The sequence below is a fragment of the Peromyscus leucopus genome, chromosome X, assembly GCF_004664715.2.
Source record: "Peromyscus leucopus breed LL Stock chromosome X, UCI_PerLeu_2.1, whole genome shotgun sequence".
In the NCBI taxonomy this organism is placed as follows: domain Eukaryota; kingdom Metazoa; phylum Chordata; class Mammalia; order Rodentia; family Cricetidae; genus Peromyscus; species Peromyscus leucopus.
Genome location: NC_051083.1, coordinates 6877621 through 6897450, shown reverse-complemented (window position 1 = coordinate 6897450; position 19830 = coordinate 6877621). Strand labels below are relative to the sequence as shown.

The 19830-nt window shown below is 40.9% G+C and overlaps 1 long non-coding RNA gene across 4 annotated transcripts in view; it reads right to left on the bottom strand.

The window, feature by feature from the left end:
* The window catches only part of LOC114680957, a 77255-nt gene extending 57818 nt beyond the window's left edge, over positions 1–19437 (bottom strand). For 3 of the 4 annotated variants that reach the window (XR_005089976.1, XR_003732845.2, XR_003732844.2), the window contains exons 1-4: positions 19240–19437; positions 17361–18468; positions 17120–17217; positions 14624–14713 (exon numbers count right to left, since the gene is read on the bottom strand). This is a non-coding gene — a long non-coding RNA (uncharacterized LOC114680957). The remainder of the gene's footprint in view (positions 1–14623; positions 14714–17119; positions 17218–17360; positions 18469–19239) is intronic. The other variant, XR_005089978.1, reaches the window with a different exon arrangement.
* Positions 19438–19830: the final 393 nt, after the last annotated feature.

Here is a 19830-nt window from a genome sequence, read left to right as displayed (position 1 = left end):
TAAGTTAATTGGACTGCTGAGTCTCCTCTTTTAAGTGACATGTTCCAGTAAAGCAAACAGTGCCAGACTACCAGTATGAATTCCAAATTAAGTCTTCTAAGTAACTTTCTTAAAACATTTTTAAAAACTGCTTCTAAATTCTTACTGTTCCAACTATGCCTAATTCTAAAGATTGCTCATATTAAGTTTTTATTATATTAACTCTTTATTATAATCACATTAAAAGGCAGGCAAGGACACATCTATAACCCAGCATGTGAGTGGCTAAGGCGGGAGAATGACTTTGAGATCTGCTTAAGCTACACAGCAAGTTCCAAGCCAGCCAAGTCTAGACAGCAAGAAAGGTCTGTAAAAGGCAATTATGTAATAATTCAAAACCAAAATGTTGGAGTCCATCCAGAGCCTAGGTTCAAATTCCTAAACCAAATAATTAAAATGTTTCCTAAGAACCACCTATAAATATGCTATTCAAACTTAATATGCACATGATGCCCTTAAGGATGTTGTTAAAATGCAGAAAATCATTCAGAGATGGGGCCCATACACAACAATAATATAACAAAAAAGCTGATTAAAAGCTCATTAAATAACAGAGACTCTGTAATAATCATCTGATACCATTTCAAAGCTGTGTCCCTCTAAACTGACTTAAATGAAAATAGAATTCTGAAGTGGACCCTTATGAGGTGACTAGGCCATTAGTACTGTCATCATGAATGCTATCCGTATTCCTGGAACCTGTTGGCACATTTGGTCTTTAGCAATATGGGGATTAAGAGACAGGGTGCCAACTAAGGACAAAAAAGAAAGCACGTCTCCCTCACCAGACGATGAATCAGTACTTTGATTTTAAACTTCTGTCATTTATTATGATTTTTAAGTTCCCATTATTCTCTTTCTCTTTTTAGTGTATGTGTATATACGTGTCTGTGTGTGTGCATATGGAACAAAGTTCAATGCCAGGTATTCTCCTCAGCTGTTTTCCACTGTATTTTTAAGAAAGGGTTTCTCACTGAACCTCTAGTTCTCCAATTCAGCTAGGCTGTCTGGTCAATGAGTACCAGGGATCTGCCTAACTCCATCACCCCAGCACTCAATATTTTGCTATCAGTCCTTGGAACTTGGGGCCAGAGGTTTTAGATCAGCTCCCAAATAATTATTATGTGCTTTGTAGAAGGATTTATACTGAGGGTGTAGTTCAGAGATTGAGGGCTTACCTAGCAGTATGAGACACTAGATCATTTCCAAAAACACAGCAAAAAATAAAGAGTTTAATGAGTATAATCCACAAATTCAACCCATCTTTTCTTTCACGATTAGAAAATCCACAGCAGTTAAAAACCTAAAAGTCAAGTTTTATCCAAACAGCAGAACCAAAATAGCACACTCAATTCCATGGCCAAATTACATCTCTGAAGGGAACTAGCATTTGCTAGCAGTCTATCAGTGTGTCAGACAAAGTGCACACCCACCCACACAGTATTTCCTCCATTGCAGAGGCAGCAAGTACCTGTTGACAGCCCTAGTTCAAGGTCAGAATCTGCATTCAAGACCAACCAGCCTGTACCAGGTGTGGTGTGAGCACCTGTACTCAAGGTTACTGAGCAAACAGCCTAGGTAGAAGCATCGCCTAAGCCCAGGAACTTGAAGCCAGCCTGGAGTAACACACTGAGACCTTGCCTCAAAACACAAACCGACTAGGCAGCTTATTTTTGTTTGTTACTTGTGTATGTGTACATGTTCATAGGCGTGTGTGTTTGCACATTTGAACATATATGTAGAGGCCAGAGGTCAATATTTAGTGTTTTCCTCAGTCCCTTTCCATCTTATCTCTTCAGGCAGGGTCTTTCACTGAATGTGGGAGCTTGAAGACTCAGCTCTTAACATTGCCTGTCCAACATTGGGATCATAGGTATGTGTCACCACACCCAGCTTGTATGTAGATACAGGAGATCAAAATCAGATCCTCATGTTTGCACAGCAATCATTTTACTGAAGAGCTATCTCCCAGGCCCCAATACTTCCATTTTATTTATTATTATTAGTGTATGTGTATGTGAACACATGTTGTGTATGTGTAGAGGTCAGAGGATTAACCTTGTGGAGTCTTATCTCCTTTTACCTTTACATAGGTTACAGGGCTCGACTTCAATTCTCCAGGCTTGCATGGCCAGCACCTTCACTGCTAAGTCATCTTGCTGGCCCTACTTTTATTTTTTGAGACAAGTTTTCTATGTAGTTCAGACTTGCCTCAAACTCGCCATCCTCATGTTTTATCATCCCGAGTGTCGATATTACTGATGTATGCCACCATACTCTAGGTTATCACTCAATTATATTTTTATTTTTTTGCCTCTAATTATCTTATCCCCTCCAGGTAGCTGGTGAAATTATTAGTTTAACTGCTTAGTTTCCTGATTTGAATTGAACCTGACACCCTCTTTCCTTTGCCAAATGGTTTATCCCAGACAGAAGCTGTTTGTTCAGCCATTATTTTAACAATATAAAACTCAGAAACAACCTATAGGCTACCTATGATAATAATTACAAGGACACCTAATAACACGAGAAAATACACAATGTAAAATTAAAAGAGCAGACCTCTGAGATTACAGCTATGGGAAACTAACATATACATGTAGACAAGTAAGAGATTACAAAATAGGATCAAGATTTTGCTGGAATTAATCTTATTTTGTCCTCTCTTATAAGTGTGTTAGAGTCATACTGTTTCAATTATATACATGTTTGTCTTCAACTTTCAAAATGAAATGTGAGACACTTTGTAAAACATAGATTTAGACCTTATAAATTATGAGCATGCCTTGGCAGAAGTGCAAATAACACACCTTAGAATTGTCCTCTTTATTGTGCAATAAAACCTCAGGGTCATTGGTTACTAGTAGCGCGACCTTGTGGAAGCTAACTACTCTGTACTGTTTCCTCATCCATAAAAGGATTTGCTGTCTACTTCTTGACCCTTTAGCACATTAAGCAAGGCAATAGAGAGCACCTGACTCATATAAGCTTTCTTTCATTTCATTATAGCTATCACAGAAAACAGATGTAATCATATCTCTTAAAGGAAAGACATCAATGAGGCATTAACTAGAGATAAGTCAAAGCAATTCAAGATTCTCAGCAGTTCTTATACTCAGAAGGGCTGTGAAAGCACAGACCACTTTTAAAGACCCTCATGATTACAGTGGGCCCACCTACGGTTTCTAGGAAAATGAGAGAAAGACGTACTGTTATCAGAACAGGAGAAGGGCTATGAAGTAGAAAGGAAGAAGAGAACCCTAACACTTCAATACCAGTGAATTTTTGGGGGAGTCCATGACCAAAACTGTATAAGTCCTGTGCATGCCTATAAATCCTAACACTTGGGATGTTGGGATGGTGAGGTAAGAGGACCATGAATTTAAGACAAGCCTGAGCTACAGCAATGGTATCTTAAACAGAACAAAAACTATAACTACAAAAATCAGGGTTTCAACTAAGAACAGAAGCAACTAGCACCTTAGTGGTGGCCTTGCCTTGAAGCAGCCCTTGCTACCTCTGTAAGTCAGCTAGACCTCCTAAGCTTTAGTCTTTGAAGAGGAAGACTGGCTAATATGGTCCCACTATCCCTTCTGGTCCTCTATTTCAATGGTTTCCAGGAGACAGATCATAATTTGAATTATGTCAGCTTGACTATCAGAACAAAAAACAAAAAACTTGAGGTGTGATTGAAAGTCAAGATGTATATAATTGAAATACCCTTGGGCCATTTTCACATCTTGCTTTTGACAATCACAGCCACAACCAACAGATGGCTGCTGCTGACAAGGACTGCATCATTAATCCTAATGATAACTGATACTTTTTACAGCTTTTTGTATAGAAAGAGACTTCACACATGAAGACATTCTATTTGATCCCCAAGTCAGACTTAAACAAAAGACTACTATAACTAGTCTATCCCTTGTTCAACTGAAGAAACTAAGGCTTTTTAGAAGTGAAGGAGAAGTACTGATGAATTAAGAGCACTGGTTGCTCTTCCAGGCCCCCGGTTTGATTCCCAGCACCCACATGGCAGCTCACAACAGTCTGTAATTTCACTTCCAGAGACTCTGACCCCCACTTCTGGCCTCTGCAGCCAGACACACATGTGGTACAGACATATATGCAGGCAAAACACCCAAACACAGAAAATAACACAGTAAGAAGGAAGTGGGAGCATTTGCCCAAGACCCTACAGAAGATAAATAACAAGCCTGGGACTTTGTAGTGGGTAGCTGTTCCAGCTTTGACCTGAAGTACTACTCCCATTGAGGCTTCGGGTAACTATCACACCTCCAAGGCTGGGCTGAGATAGGAGCCCTTTAAATCAAGATCCGGATGGGCTGGCTCTCTTGGTTCCTGGATCCTGGACCCTGAAGGTAGATTGAGCAGAATTCTCCAGAGAACACTGCTGGACTGCGCTACACCTTTCTTGGACCCTGTAATCTATCCCTTTACTTGTAAGTTACCCCACAAAATAAACCTCCCTTTTAACTATGTGGAGTTGCCTTAATACTACAACCAATAGGACTTAAATTCAAATACTTAAAATTCAGAATTACTGTTTCTTTTTGTTTAGGCTCATTCTGTTTCTTAAAACACTAACATACCCTGCCTTGTTTCCCATTGGTGTCACACAAACTCTAAACAAATTAAAAGAAATTTGCATTCTAATATTCTGACTTGATACTGACAATATATTTTATCAAAAAGAAATCTAAGAACAACCTTAATTTCCAAGTAATAAATGGTTCACTGAAATCTGAAGGACCAAAACAGGATTAGGATCAACCTATAAGAATGTGTATCAAAAATGATGAAAAGCAAAAATTCCTTCCGGTCTTCAATTTACCACAATGCATTACTCACATGTGTGGCAAGGCTGTTGTAAACAAACCACTGGCTACATAGTATAGTGCAAACTTCTATGTACAGTATCATAATTGGCAAGATCTACTTGCTTTATGTAAGGGAATTTATGATCTTTACAAAAACGTCTAAAGACATTTCTCAGAAGTTACTTCATAAAGCAATAAATGTATGTGTGTAGTCTTGAAGTAGCAGCAGCACCTTTCAGGAAAAAAAGGCTTATGAGAAGCAGAGTCAAAAACTAGAACACAGAGCCTTCACCAACACTGAATACTTCTTAACCAGATAAGTCTTACCTAGTCTCAAGTAAAATGTTTTTTGTTTACTTGTTTGTTTTTCTAGGCAGGGTTTCTATGTGTCCCCTGGTTGTTTTGGAACTTGAAATGCTTAACAGCCATGTGTGGTACACTATGTGCTCCAGAAGCTAAGGCAGAAAGGTCTCCACTTTGAGGCCAGCCAGGACTGCAGAGCAAGACCCTGTCTCAAGACACAAAGTAATAACTGCACCTGAACAATGTAGTGGTTTAAATTTAATTAATCTGAGGGGTATTGTGCTTGGCTTTACACATATGCAAACCATGTATACTGCCTGTCAATGGTACTCAAATTCTCTGGAGCAAATCTCACCACCCAAATGGGAGGGCTTGCAATGACAGTCATGCCTCATTTTACTATAGGGAGAATAAATGTATGCAATAAGGAATCTATCAGTTGAAATTACCTCCATTACCAATCTTCTACCTACAAAGGCTTTTCTAGACAAATTAAAACCAGGAAACAGAAAGGCCTGTAAAGAAAATATTTTGAAGAGAACCATAACATCTAACTATTGCCATTTTCCTCCTTTGGAAATATTGTAATGAGTCAGCAGGTGTTTACCACCAAAATTACTTTTTATCACGAAGAGACAAACTCTTTAAACAGAAGACTCAAGGATAGACAAGAACATGCAAATGATCCATATTAGCAAATCGCACATCCCATTTGACAGTTTATACAGGAAAATCTTATGAGGCTGGCATACAACTACTGAGGGACTCAATGACAAAAAAAGGAAGCTCTTCTGAGGTGATAAGATAATTCCATTTCCTTTCTTTGGGGCATATGGGAACTCCAAGCTCACACTGTCTGCCAAGAAAAGGGAGGACTCGTAGTAAGGATTAGACTGAGTGAGTAGTACACACAAAGGCTAAGGTGATGGGGTTAGGGAAATAGTTTAGTCAGTAAAGTGCTGCTCTGCAAGCATGGGGACCAGAATTCAACCACTAGAACCCGGTTTTAAAAAAAAAAAAAAGTATGATGGTACATGCTTATAATCCCGTCACTGAGAAGTTGGAAATGGGCAGATCCCTGGGGCTCTCTGGCTAGCCAACCTAGCCTAAATAGCAAGTTCTAGGCCAGTAAGAGAACCTGTCTCCACAAACAAGGTTGAGAACCCTTTGACCTATTCACATACTAAGAGGCAAGGTGGTGGGTACTAGGATAAAATACAGGATAGTCCCAGGTGCTCAGTAGAAAAAGTCTGAGCTATAAGGCTAGGGATTTCTAGAAGGCAATGTGAAGTCTCTTAACAGTTGCACAGTATTTCCAAGGAAAAGTTTTATTTAGGGGTATTCCCCCGAAGTCCATGACTAACTGAAAGAATCAAACATTATAGTTGTCAGTAGGCTACAAAAAGGTAGCAATGAATCTCCCCCATTGTTTCAGGGAAAAGGTCTGCCATCAAAAGTCCCACAGTACCAGTTCTAGAGGATGACATAATCTAAAGCTACAACAGTTCCTTTAGGCATGTTAAATTAAGACGCATTAGAAATATAATGTAATAGAACTAATACCTATGATGCTGGCACTGGGCTTAGACTTTGAGAAAGGCTTTTGCTTGATGGTTTGTTTGTTTGTTTTTCAAGACAGGGTTTCTCTGTGTATCTGTGTAGCCCTGGCTGTCCTGGAACTCGCTATGTAGACCAGGCTGGCCTTGAACTCAAAGATCCACTTGATTCTGCCTACTGGGATTAAAGGTGTGTGCCACCAGTGCCCGGCAGAAAGACTTTTTTTTTCTTTGCATGCATGCATGCATTCTAGTGATCAAACTCAGGTCATTATGTTAGCACAACAAGCATCTCCCCAGACTTTATAACCATGTTTTAAATCCCAGTAATCCTTTTATACTGATATATTACTGAAAGGGGTGGTAGGAAACAAAAACACGGCACTAAAACTGGTATTTATCAGAATTAGAAAAGACATTGGAGATTAGAATCTAACCCTGTGTGAGAAATGGTAATATCAAAGCCCAGAACAATAAAAATAATGTCCTAAGTCAGCAGAGCCATGTAGAAACTAACTGGAAACCAATACAGCAACAACCTCTTGACTTCTAGGCCAACTGCCTAGTCATATCTCCCAAGATCTAAGTTCTCAGTGAAACATTTCAACAAACATCTATGTTCTTCCACTGATGCAAAATAAAGTACATTAGGAACTCATTCACCCTTATCACAAAGGTATCATCCATCATCACTAAGAGAATGCATGTAAGCACATACATACACTGTGGGACTTTTCCTGGAGGAGAGGAGAGCAGATAGCCCAAGCTTTTTAATACCTATGGAAGTGTGTGTGATTTGTTTCCATTCATCAGAAATAGCTACAAAACACACATAAACATAAGGCTACACCTGGTTTTCACAGGCAAAGAAATCTATGTCAAGAAGTAGACAAAGGTAGGGTCTGGGACTGTCATTTGAGCTCCATTGATCAAGTTATTTCTACCATCCTGAAGGATAGACCATCCAATGACCCCATTTCGCATGGATCCTGTCACTAAGGTACATACAGCAGTTGACTGTATACAGCTGTTCCAAGGAATATCATTTGTCCTTTCTCTTTCTATCCTACACAAACCTGAAGCTCAAAACCACCAAACTCTTCCTTTAGAGCAAATTCATTAAGACTTCATTGTCTTCCTCCACTATTATTTTCCTGATCAGGTACCCGCTAGTTTTGGGTTTGCTGTTACTGTCAAAATATAATGCAAGAGCCCCTTGCACCCACATCTGGGCTTCTGGGTAGGCAAGATACAGATATATAGCCACAGATGCCAGCCTCAGGCCTAAACCTATGCCTAGAAACCCACCACACTGACACACTGACAATGTCACAGCACTGACAGTGGGGGTGAAACTTAATGCAAGCATCATTAATTTGGAATAATACCAAACATGCAAATAATCCTCAATGTCATCTAATGTAGTATTCTAGCTATAAGAGAACCATTACTATCTAGTCCAACTTAAATGTGCATTTTTAAATCTCTATGTAGAAACCAACAGTATGCCTGTTAACACTCCTCAGTATTAGCAAAGGTGCCTTCATTCAGTGAACTCATTAGTTGTCTCTTATATTTACCTTTAGGGAAGGGAAGGCTGTAGTACATAACAACTAATTATACAACTAAATTGTTAATCTCTGACAGAATTCAGACCTGGTCTTCTATGTTTGTATGAACAAATAGCTCTCCATTTTCCCATAGCTATTGCTAATTACTGTTGTGGCATAGCTGTCTTCGAGATATAACGTGATCACTGCCATCATGCATGAAGAGCTTGTTGTGACCTATAAAAGAGCTTGGTATCAAACTCATGGCAATGAAACAGGCAGATTACAGTAATAGTCAGATCTATGGTAATGATAAATGAATAACCTGACCGTCAACTAAGACTCCATCAAATATTTCCTCCTGCCCACCCCCAGCTGTATCTGATCTTGGGGTGTTTAAGAATATATAGGAGGTAGAAGGGTAAGTGAGGGTGGGACCACACTAACACAATTTTTCTGAGTGGTTGGCTACCTATGATGTAGCTGCTTTCTTTCAGCCATGTCAAACAGATTTTATTGGTGCCCTTTCTGTGAACATTTCTTTATATCTCCCTAGTCAAAATAAGCCATCAATTACAAAAAATAACGTAGAGGTGAAACTGTACATAGATACAATCACCTGAGCACTGTACATGATGTGCACATACAGACCACACAAGTGAGTGTCAACAGAAACATACGCACCATGTATACATGTCAATAAATTTAATTTAGGAAGAGTTCTTATTAATAACATGTTAAGTACTCTTTCAGAAAAATAAAGCATTTCCAGTCTATTAAAGTACTTGGACTTCACTTGTTACTACTCATCAACTAAAATAGTGATCTTTTAACCAAATTATTGTTGTCCTCTAAAAATACTGAATCATGCTCATATGAGTTTGTAATTTTTTTAAAAATGTTAACCAGAGATCCAATAAAAACTTATCAGTAAATGAGCATGGGGAGATTTAAGTAGTAAATTTTTGTTCTCTGAAAAAATAAAATTAGAAGTATGTCCTAGGGAAGAAAAACTGTTAAGGGCTGAGGATGTGGTTCATTTAATTGACTGCTTGCATAACTAGCATGTGCAAAGCACTGGGTTAGAAGCCCAGCACCACATAAACTAAGCATAGTGATGCCTGTCTATAATCTCAGCACTCAAGAGATGGACACAGGAGAACCAGTTCAAAGTCATTCTCTCAGCTACATAGAAAGTCTGAGACCAGCTGAGACCGTCTGATCCTGCCTCAAAAGCAAAATAAATGTTCACAACTCTTTTGTTAACATAAGTTACAATTCTTTGTGTTATTTACAAAAGAGTCTTGCTGTAGCCTAAGCTCAACTTGTCACCCTCCTGCCTCTGACTCCAGGGTGCTGGGATTAACCAGGCATACTCTCATGCCATGGCTAAAATTCTACACGCATCCAAAAGCAACACAATTTATGATTTGGGTGGATCATACAGGTTGTAGACTGTTTGGGCTCCAGCTATGCCAGTGGTCACTATCTGATGATGAAAAGTCTTTACAATTTGTAGAAACGGCTGTGGATGAGACAGGATCTCTCTGTGTAATTTAGGCTGACCACAAACCCATGAACCTTCCATGTCTACCACCCTATTGTTTGGATTGTCGTGTACGACCATGCCCAGTGTTTTATCTGTAATACTGGCTGAATCCTCAAGCATGCTTGGTAGTCCTGTATGTACCACTGAGCTATGTCCAAGTCCAGTGTCTGCTTTCTTTTTACTACTTCCAACAATTCTACTGAAGTGCACAGAAAGATGATGTGTTCATGACCAGGATGAGCCACACAGCTAGTTCCAGGTGAGACCTTGACTTAAAAGAGGCCATATTTAAGCCAAACACCATTTTGAAAAGGAACTGGAACTGGGAAGTAGCTCAGTGGTAGAGCTCTTACCTAGTATATACAATCTGAATTTCTTCCCCAGCAGAAGGAAAGGAAAACACAGTAGAAGAAAGCGATAACTAAAACAGAGAACTCAGGGAATGTTCTAGGAGTGGCAAATAGTTTAGGGCAGATGGAGTGTAGGGAGGAAATAGCAGATGATGGAGCAGGAAAACAGATGGAAGGCCAACACTGAAGGGTCTCATATTGTATGTCTTGCTGTGAAATTTGAATCCCTCTTGTAAGACTTGAGTGCTACAAATTGTCCCTAAGGAATAATTAGATGTTATAAGAAAGATGATGACAGTTGCAGATGGATTAGGGCCAGAGTCTAATTCAGGTAGACCAGTTGGAAAGCAATTACTACATTCTCAAGGGGTAGTGAACATGGAGGAGTGAAGATGTCTTTGAAAGATGCTTCAGAGACAGGAGCAAAGTTCAGGAGACTTGACAATCAACTAAATATGGGCTGTGAAGGTAAGAAAAGTTGTGGGAAGATCAGGAACTATGCCAAGACTCTACTACTTTATAACCCTAGAAGCATGGTAAGTAGGCTAAGAAAGAAGAATAGACTGGAAAGGAATGCTCATGTTCCCTACAAAGGCACTTGTAGCACATCCTCAGGGAGACAGACAAGAGGACCTTAGAAAGTGGTCCACATCCAGACCCTGAGTAGTGAAATAGATACTAGAAGATAAAGACTTAGGACATCTTGTTATATATTGTTTGGTTGAATTTTGTTTTGTTTTAAAGATAGAGTCTCAGTCGGGCAGTGGTTGACTCACACACCTTTTATTCCCAGCACTCAGGAGGCAGAGGCAGGTGGATCTGAGTTAGATCTGGTTAGCCTGGTCTACAGAGTAAGTTCCAGGACAGCCTGGGCTACACAAAGAAACCCTATCTGGAAATACGTAAAAACAACAACAAAAAGATGGGGTCTCATTATACAGCCCAGGCTGGCCTAAAACATCTCACCTGCCTGGCTCAGCCTCTTTAATGTTGGTATTTTAGGGGTATCTTAATGTAGGGAATAGAGAAAGTTCAAAAGACGGAAGTGAAGGTGTGAATGCAGAACATTCAGGAAACAGACAAAGATGCAGAAAACAAAAGGCTAATGGATGAAAAAATCCTGAGAGAAGCATCAGTAATGGTGATTGGGAACAGAGGGAAGCCTTGAGATATCCACTTTGCCCATTCAATCCTGTAGCTATCAGTCCTCCCCATGGGCTCCTCCCACTATTAAGCAGGACTTAAATGATGAATCAATGACAGTAATTGAGAACATGAATGACAACATCTATATCCATGGAGAAAACACTAATCATTTTAAATTGTTTTATTTTGATTTTTGAGGTAGGGACTCATATATTAGAGCAGGCTAGTCCCAAACTTGGGTTAATCCTCCTGTTTCTGCCTCATGAGCACTGGGATTATAAATATATTCAATGGATCCAAGAAAGGGGGTACATACAACTTTTTAAATCCCCTTTATGCCACCCACAACAGCAATGGATATCAGCTTTGATCCTTGAGGCACATATTTGAAATGTACTTATATAAGTTGATCAGCCCAAATCCATAATCAGAAATTCTCCAAAAACTAAAAAAGTTCATGTCTGAACTCACATGACAGTCAAAACATAGGTATACTAAAATAAATAAAGTGTTTATAATTACCATCAAGCAGTATGAGTAAGTTATATAAATATAAATGAGTCACACTTAAACTCAGTTTCCATTAGATAAAGACAAGTACTCTAAAACCCAAATACTGCTTCTGGACTCAAGCATTTAGATAAAGTTCTATTTAACTCCATAGCTAGCTTAAGATGACAGCTACAAAAAAAAATCTTCATGTGTCCTTAGCAATTAAAAAAAAAAGTAGACCCTGGTGATACCAGTAAAAACCACAGACTTAGGGGGTGCAGCCTGTGTGGCAGGGACTAATAATGGGAAACACACTGTGCTGGCACAAGCTTGTCACTTCAGCGGGCCTTCACCTGTTCATTAAAGAACTCTACTCAGCTGGGCGGTGGTGGCAAACGCCTTTAATCCCAGCACTCGGGAGGCAGAGGCAGGCGGATCTCTGTGAGTTCGAGGCCAGCCTGGGCTACCAAGTGAGTTCCAGGAAAGGCGCAAAGCTACACAGAGAAACCCTGTCTTGAAAAGCCAAAAAAAAAAAAAAAAAAAAAAAAAAGAACTCTACTCATTGCCGCTATGTAGAGCGACCTCAACACTAAACAGAGATTTCTTCCTGATGGTCTGCCAGCTGACCCAGGCAACCAGCTCCTCCTACCACAGGTGGCCGAAGCTAATGAGATGCTTTAAAAGCAATGCAAGGCCATCATGGTGGTGCATGGCTGTAAACCTAGCATTTAGGAAGCTAGGGCAGAAGGATCTGCTCAAGTTAGAAGCAGCCCAGGCAGGACTGTTAGTCCCTGTTTCAAAAATAAAATTTAAAAATAAAAAGAACTCTGAAGTACCCAGAGAACAAAGGCGATAGTCATGAATGAAAAAAAAAACAAGGGTACTTTATTAAAAATTAAAAATCAAAAGACATGTTAAGAATAAAAAGGCATCTAAAAAAAAAAAAACAGAATAAAAAGGCAAACTGCATGTTCGCAGAAAAGCAAGGTCTCACTAGTGGCCCAGGCTGTCCTTGAAGTAACTATCATCTTACCTGAGTGATAAGATTGTAGGTGTGTACCATCAAACCCATAAATACTCATATTTATATACCTGACAAAGGACTCATATGAGGAATGTTTCTTACAATAAAATAAGGGGGCATCAAAAGTGGGTAAAGAAATGGGCATGGTGCTTCATGTTTAATCCCAGCACTTGGGAGCCTGGGGTAAGAGAAATACCAGTTGGACTGTTGGAAGCCAGTCTAAACTACATACCAAGTGGAGGTCAAGCCTTAAAAAAAAGAGCAAAAGATTTGAACAGACACTCACAAAGGATATACAAATATCAATGACATTTATAGCATTCAGCATCACTACTCAATTAAAGAGATGGTTTTTAAACCCACAAGGATCACCTCACACTAATTAGAATGGGTACTACTGGAAATGAAACAGAAATTAACAAGCTGTGGTAAGGCTGTGGAGAAATTAGAATCTTCACATTACTGTCAGGAATGTAAAATGCTCTAAACACAACACAAACAGCATAGCAGTTCCTCAAAAGACTAAAAATACAATTCTTCCAGTCACTCTACTTTATGTATAATGTATATACTGAAAGAGCAGAGAGCAGAGCCTTAAGGAGGTATCTGTACCCATAAGTGTACAGCAGCGTTATTCTCAACAGCCAGAAGGTGGCACCACTCAAGAGTCTACTGACAAGTGAATGGATAGCATGAAATCACATAGACAAACAATATATTAATGGCGAGAGTTACAACATGGACAAACCTTGAGGCAGTATTCTAAGTGATCTAAGCCATTAAGAAGGAGGAGGAAAAACAAGCAAGAGGAGGAAGAGGAAGAAAGAAGAAAGGCAGAGCACTGTAGAGGAGGAAGAGGAGGAGACAGCACAAAGCACTATAAGATTCTACTCATTTACCACCTACAGTGTCAAATTCACAGATAGAAACTAGGATGGTGGTTGCCATAATAGCATGGGGGAATAAAGCATTAGTTTACCAGTTTTGGTTTTATAATAATTCTTGTGATGAATAATAGGGATAGTTAATGTGAATGTAGTTGATGTCGTTACCTATATACCAGAAAAAAATCTTAAATAATAAATTGCTTGTATGTATTTTTATCACAATTCTAAAGCATGTATTTTTAAACCTACAAAAAATACCACCATGTCCTCATCAAAAATAGGTAAAATTCAACTAAAAAAATTCGTGACTATAGTCTCCTACTTGGGAAGCTGAGGATCACTTCAGCTCAGGCATTATAGACCAGCCTCAGCAACAACTAATACAGACAGCGAGAGCGTGCCTCAAAAATAAATGAATGAATGAATGAATGAATGAATGAATGAATGAATGGACAGACAGAGAGATAAAGTGTTGCTTAAAATGTAGAGAGGAATCAGAACTCTTATGCCCCACCAGTAGAATTTAAATTGGTACAACCACTTTCGAAAACTGTTGACATCTATCTACTGAAGCTCAATGCTATAAGTAACACTCTCTTTCCTAAGTTTATGTCTGGAGAACTGAGTGGAAATGTGAAGCAAAGAACACAAGCAATAATGTTTAAATATGTTTTATTCATTTTAGCCAAATCCTGGACACTACCCAAAGATGTAACAGGAAGCAATTATCGCTCAGTATATTCAAAGGAACTACTGATCACACAACCTGTGAAAGAAGATATACACCAGAGAGTTCCTATTGTGTGATATTATTTCTATGGATCTTAAAACCAGATTAAAGCATTGGATTAAGTTTTGTTGTTATTTTAATGGCAATTTAGTTTACCTTCATGATGGAGTCCAGATGAATATTGAACAGACTGGGCAACAACTCTCCGGAAGTGCTGAAAATGTACTAGGCTTGATCTGTCACGGGCTGCATATTCACAGAAAACGTTAAGTGAGCATCAATCATACTTTGGATTAATGCACTTTATACTTTTATTGCTTGTTTGTTATATCTCAAAGGTTAATTATTTGTAAAGCACCTCAGGTCTCTCACTTGGGAATCTCTGATTCCAAAAGTTAACAAATTGCAACCTTGCTCCTTTTCCTTTTCTGACTTGGAAGTTGAGTCTATTGTACCCAGACTTACCAGTTTCCCAAGATCCCGGATGAATCTGACTCAGAGCAAACTTCCTGTTCCTATGTTTTTCAGTGTTCCCTTTCCTAAAACCACTCTGTATCTATTGGGTTTTTATAATAACTTGCTTTTTATTTAATTTAGTCTATACTTGAAATCTACAACTCTTGTTTGCTTTCTACTGGTCAAATGTCCAACTTGACACTGTTAATCTTTTGGGTTTTGGTTTTTCAAGACAGGGTTTCTCTGTGTAGTCTTGGCTGTCCTGAAACTTGCTGTGTACCAGGCTGACCTCGAACTCAGAGATCTGCCTGGCCCTGCCTCCCAAGTGCTGGAACTAAAGATGAGAGCCACCATACCCTGCCCTACAGGGGGTTTTTGTTCTGTTTTTGTCTGAGACAGGGTTTCACTTCATAGCACAGATTTCATCTGCTATTCCTTCCCAAGGGCAAGTATTAAAAATCATCCACCACCATGATAGTAGTGTCCTTTTAATTTTCCAAAACATCATGGATGGAATTTTATTTTTAATTCGTTGTTAGCTCATGCCCCCCCACCCGCCAGTTATAAAGTCAGAATGTCAAAAATCAATGTAGGACTGGGGGTGATCGGTGTTAGAACCCTTGCCTAGTATGCACTCAAAGCCCTGAATTCCATTCCCAGAAGCATCTCCCACACACCTCTAAAAATTATCTGTGTATGTATGTGTATATCTATTTACATATGATATATTATAAATATAATATATATCATAAGGTGTTAATCGTGGGGGGGTCACACCTGTGCCAAGTGAGGTCCTGCCACTCACCCTCAACAAGCCAATTAAAAAAGCCAAATTGAACATGGAAAGCAGAAAGGGAAAATGTATTCAATCTGGACACATTGAGAAAAGAGACAGAGATCCAGTATCCCCCAAGTCAGTCAGCGTCTTGAAGTGAGATCAAAGTTAAAAGGCCCAAGGATTTCCATATCTAAACAGTCCTAGTCAAGGTATGGTCCCATCTACAAAGACCCATCATTATCTGGCTGTAAGGTGTTCTGACAAGTTGTTATAACTGTGTTAAATGTCTTCCCCAGAGATAAGTTGCCCCTCTGGCTGAGGGCTTTTCCTTCTCACAGCATGAGATTCCTGGGGAAATTCCTGTTTCAATAGTCTGATAGTCAGATTGAGAAACACAAGTCTTTTTAAGTATCTTCATTTCTGCCAGGCAGGTTACAGTGTTATCACACTCCAGTATTTGATAAATGTGTGGTATCCCTCCCATACCTACTCTTTCCACCCACCATCTACCCACTCTAAGAGAAACCTTCATTCTTCTTGTAAAGGGAGATTTTATCGCCTGACCCTAAACAGTCAGATAGCACAGGTAATATCACCTTCCTTTCAAAAGAGAAAAGGAGGGGCAATGTCTTTCCCCACCTCCCTGGCTCCTGCCATTAATAATAATGTGAATATTAAAGACCTTAATATGCAAAATCTTACAATGTAATAAGCACCAAATCCTTTTGCTGTCAGTTTTACAAACTTGATTGCATCTGCATTGCATATAACATTTCCTTAGTTTAGTCAAACGGACAAACTTCTAGGCTGGAAAAGCAGCAAGGTAATAATTGTGAAGTGATGAAACACAGAAAGACTAGTGTAAAGGAAACTACCTGGGCAGGGCTAAGCAGTAGAATGCTTGCCTAGCACACACAAAGTCCCAGCATAAACCAGTAGTGTTGCATACACCCATAATGCTAGCACTTGGGAGGCAGAAGCAGGTAGATCAGAATTACAAGGAAGCCTGATCAATGTGATATGGAATTAACAGCAGCAGTTTTTACATTGGCTCAACAAGACAAGTCAGAAATGTAACTTACAAAAAATTGCTTGGAGCAGCTGGCAGATTTAAAGTTTCAGGAAAAATATGTTAAAAAGAAAGGATCAAACCACTCCTTAAAATGTACCATGTGGACAAAATGAAAAAACAATGCTTTTCTTCAGTAAACTGGTGTAATCTGGTGTACTGCATAATTTTATTTAAACCTACTATCTGAAATAGATTAGTCTTGCTTTCTGAGAGAACCTCAAAATGTATTTTCATTTCATAAAAGTCAATAGAAATGTCAAAATATTTAGCATAAAAACAAATGGGTTAGTACTACTGGAATGCAATAATTATAAAGCTGGATAGGTGGATTAATTGTCCTACATACCTGTGGTTTTTCGGATTCCTGTGTTTGCTTACTCATTTACATTCAACTCTTATTTTTCAAAAACCACTTCTGGAAGCTTTTGGCTTCGACACTGCCACCTGTAGACATAAAAGAGAAATAAATCATGTGTTATTCATCAGCACTGCATCTTTCTTAGGCATCTAACAGAGAAAATGGGAGGAAAAGTGACTAAATATTTGCTCCGAAAAACCGAAGTTTTCTTTCTTCCAATGCAACATACCTAAGGCATCTCCTTCCACAATAGTTCGATAAAGTACTTCTTTAGCAACAGAAACATACTAAGTCCCAGGTCATCAACCAAATGGCCTTCTGAATAGTTCATTAAAAGAGATGGGAGTTCTGCTAATCCCAGCCTTAGGAAGGTAGAGAAGGAGAAAATGGACACGCATTTGAGACCATCTTGGGCTACCTACGGGGTTCCAGGCTAATCTAGGGAGAAAAAAGAGAGGGAGGGGGGAGATGGGTGTGTGTGAAAAGGAGAGAACACGGGAGGAGAGATGAGAGGGAGAAGAGGGAGAGAGAGCACGTGCCAGCATAATTTACAGCCATTTTGAGACCTACCATTTAAAATTAGAAGTCAACTTGCCCAGTATGATAATTTGAGAATAAAGAATTCCATAAATTAACCAGATAGAAATAAGGGACCCACGCTAAGGTTACTTTATCACAAGATCATAAGATATCTATTTAAAAATTATAATTCCAGTCTGAACAGAGCTTAGTTCAATCTAAACAGATTTTCAGTGGGCTGTCTTCATCATAGTGCCCTGGCCCTGATTTGAACACAAATAAATCGTGAAAGATATTCCCTACATCATATTGATTAAAATACAGATGGATTTTTTTTCTTAAAAAAAAAGTCACAGAAGGAACAGAGGAATAAAATATGCATAAGCAATTACCAGAGAATCCAATCAGCCATAGATAAGAGAAGGGTTTGTGTCAGAGGGAAAGATAAAGACAAACCTTGAAATTCTGTAGTTATTTAAAAATATGAGGAAGCGCCTTGCACGGCTGCTGCACCTCAAGAGGGGCAGCTCGTCGGAGCGCCACTCTTCCCAGGGCAAGTGGTCATCTCCTTCCAGGTTCCAACGTGTTAAGCCAAAGACACAAGAAGCAGTTCCCGCGCCCATCCCTTACCGAGACAGTAAAAGACCCTACCGTACTCGCCTGGCTTGCTACTCGGCCAAGCCTGGACTTCTTTGCCCACACCAGAGACGCATCCCACTTACCATCATTTACTTTAAAGCTGGAAAGCTCGTTTTGTTTTACAGAACTGCGCAAATCCTGGAAAACCAAGTCTCCTTGATTCACTGGTCTCCTCCTTCCTAGGGTGTTCATCCAAGAAAAAAAAAAAAAGAAAAAGAAGAAAATAGAGACCAAAAACCTTCTCCCTTCCCAAGCCCGACTGTACCCTGGACCATCCCAAGGAAGGTTTCTGAGTACCCGCCAAGGACTAATACCGCTCCCACGTGTCTCCATGAAGACCTCGTGCAGTGCAAATGTGCATGAGCGCCCGAGGATAGTGTGCAGCCAGCCCTCGGAGGGAAGTTCCGCACACCCATCACCCCAGCCCCTATCCCAGCTCGGACAGCAGGAGGGAGCCCCCGAGTGTGGTGACACGCTGGCATACAATACTCTAGCAACTCCAACCTTCCCCCGGCAATCCTGCCACTAGTCTCCCCTGACCCAGTCCCTTCAGTCCCCGCAGGTCGAGAGCAGGGTCGTCCTGGTAGCTTTTGGGTGGGGATCCGGAAGGTTGGAGCGACAGGCAACCACCACCCAGATTGCGAATGGATAAAGGGGTCGCGGTCGCCAGACGCCGCATGGAAGCTCAGCTCCTCCAAGGAGTCGAGGTGAGGATCGCCCCTAAGAGACCCGAAGAAGTGAATCCCACAGGCGGTAATTCTCCCGCACGTCTCCCCCACCTAGCTCCAGCTCGCGTTCAAGCGCACACCCTGGGGGCCGAGTACCCTCCTCTGCCAATTGGGACCTGGCCGGTCCTTGCCCACGATGGCCATAGCAGCCCTGCTTTCCAGGCCGCGGCGACCCGAGAAGCGGGCAAGGAGCCACTGTTGCTCGGGGGGGGGGGGACCCACCTGAACGCAGGGTGCGCCCGCTGGTGCGCTGTCTCCAGCAGCTTGAGAAGGCGACGACCCGCAAACCGCGGGACCCCACATGCGGCCTCGCTTCCTCAGAGAAGCTGGGAGAGCTTCCCTGGAGCCTGGAGGACCGCTGGTTCACCTGGCTTGCAGGTTCTGTTAACTGGGTCCAGCTACCAGCCCAACCCGAGCCTTTCATCTCCGCCCCTTTCCCGCCACCCGCGCTGCGCTGCGTTCCGCCCCCGGCCGCCCGCCCCTCGCTGCGGGGGGCCCAGCCCTGAGCTGCCTGGCCCGCGCCTCTTGCAGCAGTTCCCTGGTTCTAGGCACCCGTGAGAACTAGGGGCGGCCCTGGGATCCGCCCCGACCCCTGCTATCCTAACCTTCCCGCCCTCAGCCGGCGGCCAAGGCGGTGGGCACTTCATGCTCTGCCCTGTTCTTCCGCTATCGCTTCACTCCCTGCCAGGCACCTTCCACCGCCTAGCGGGTGTATGCCTCCTGCTTTGTAGGAAAGGGGGGTAGAGGGGGTGGGGAGTCAAATAAAGTGGAGTAGAATCAGCCAGTGAGAGGAGGCAAAGAAATAACCATGTC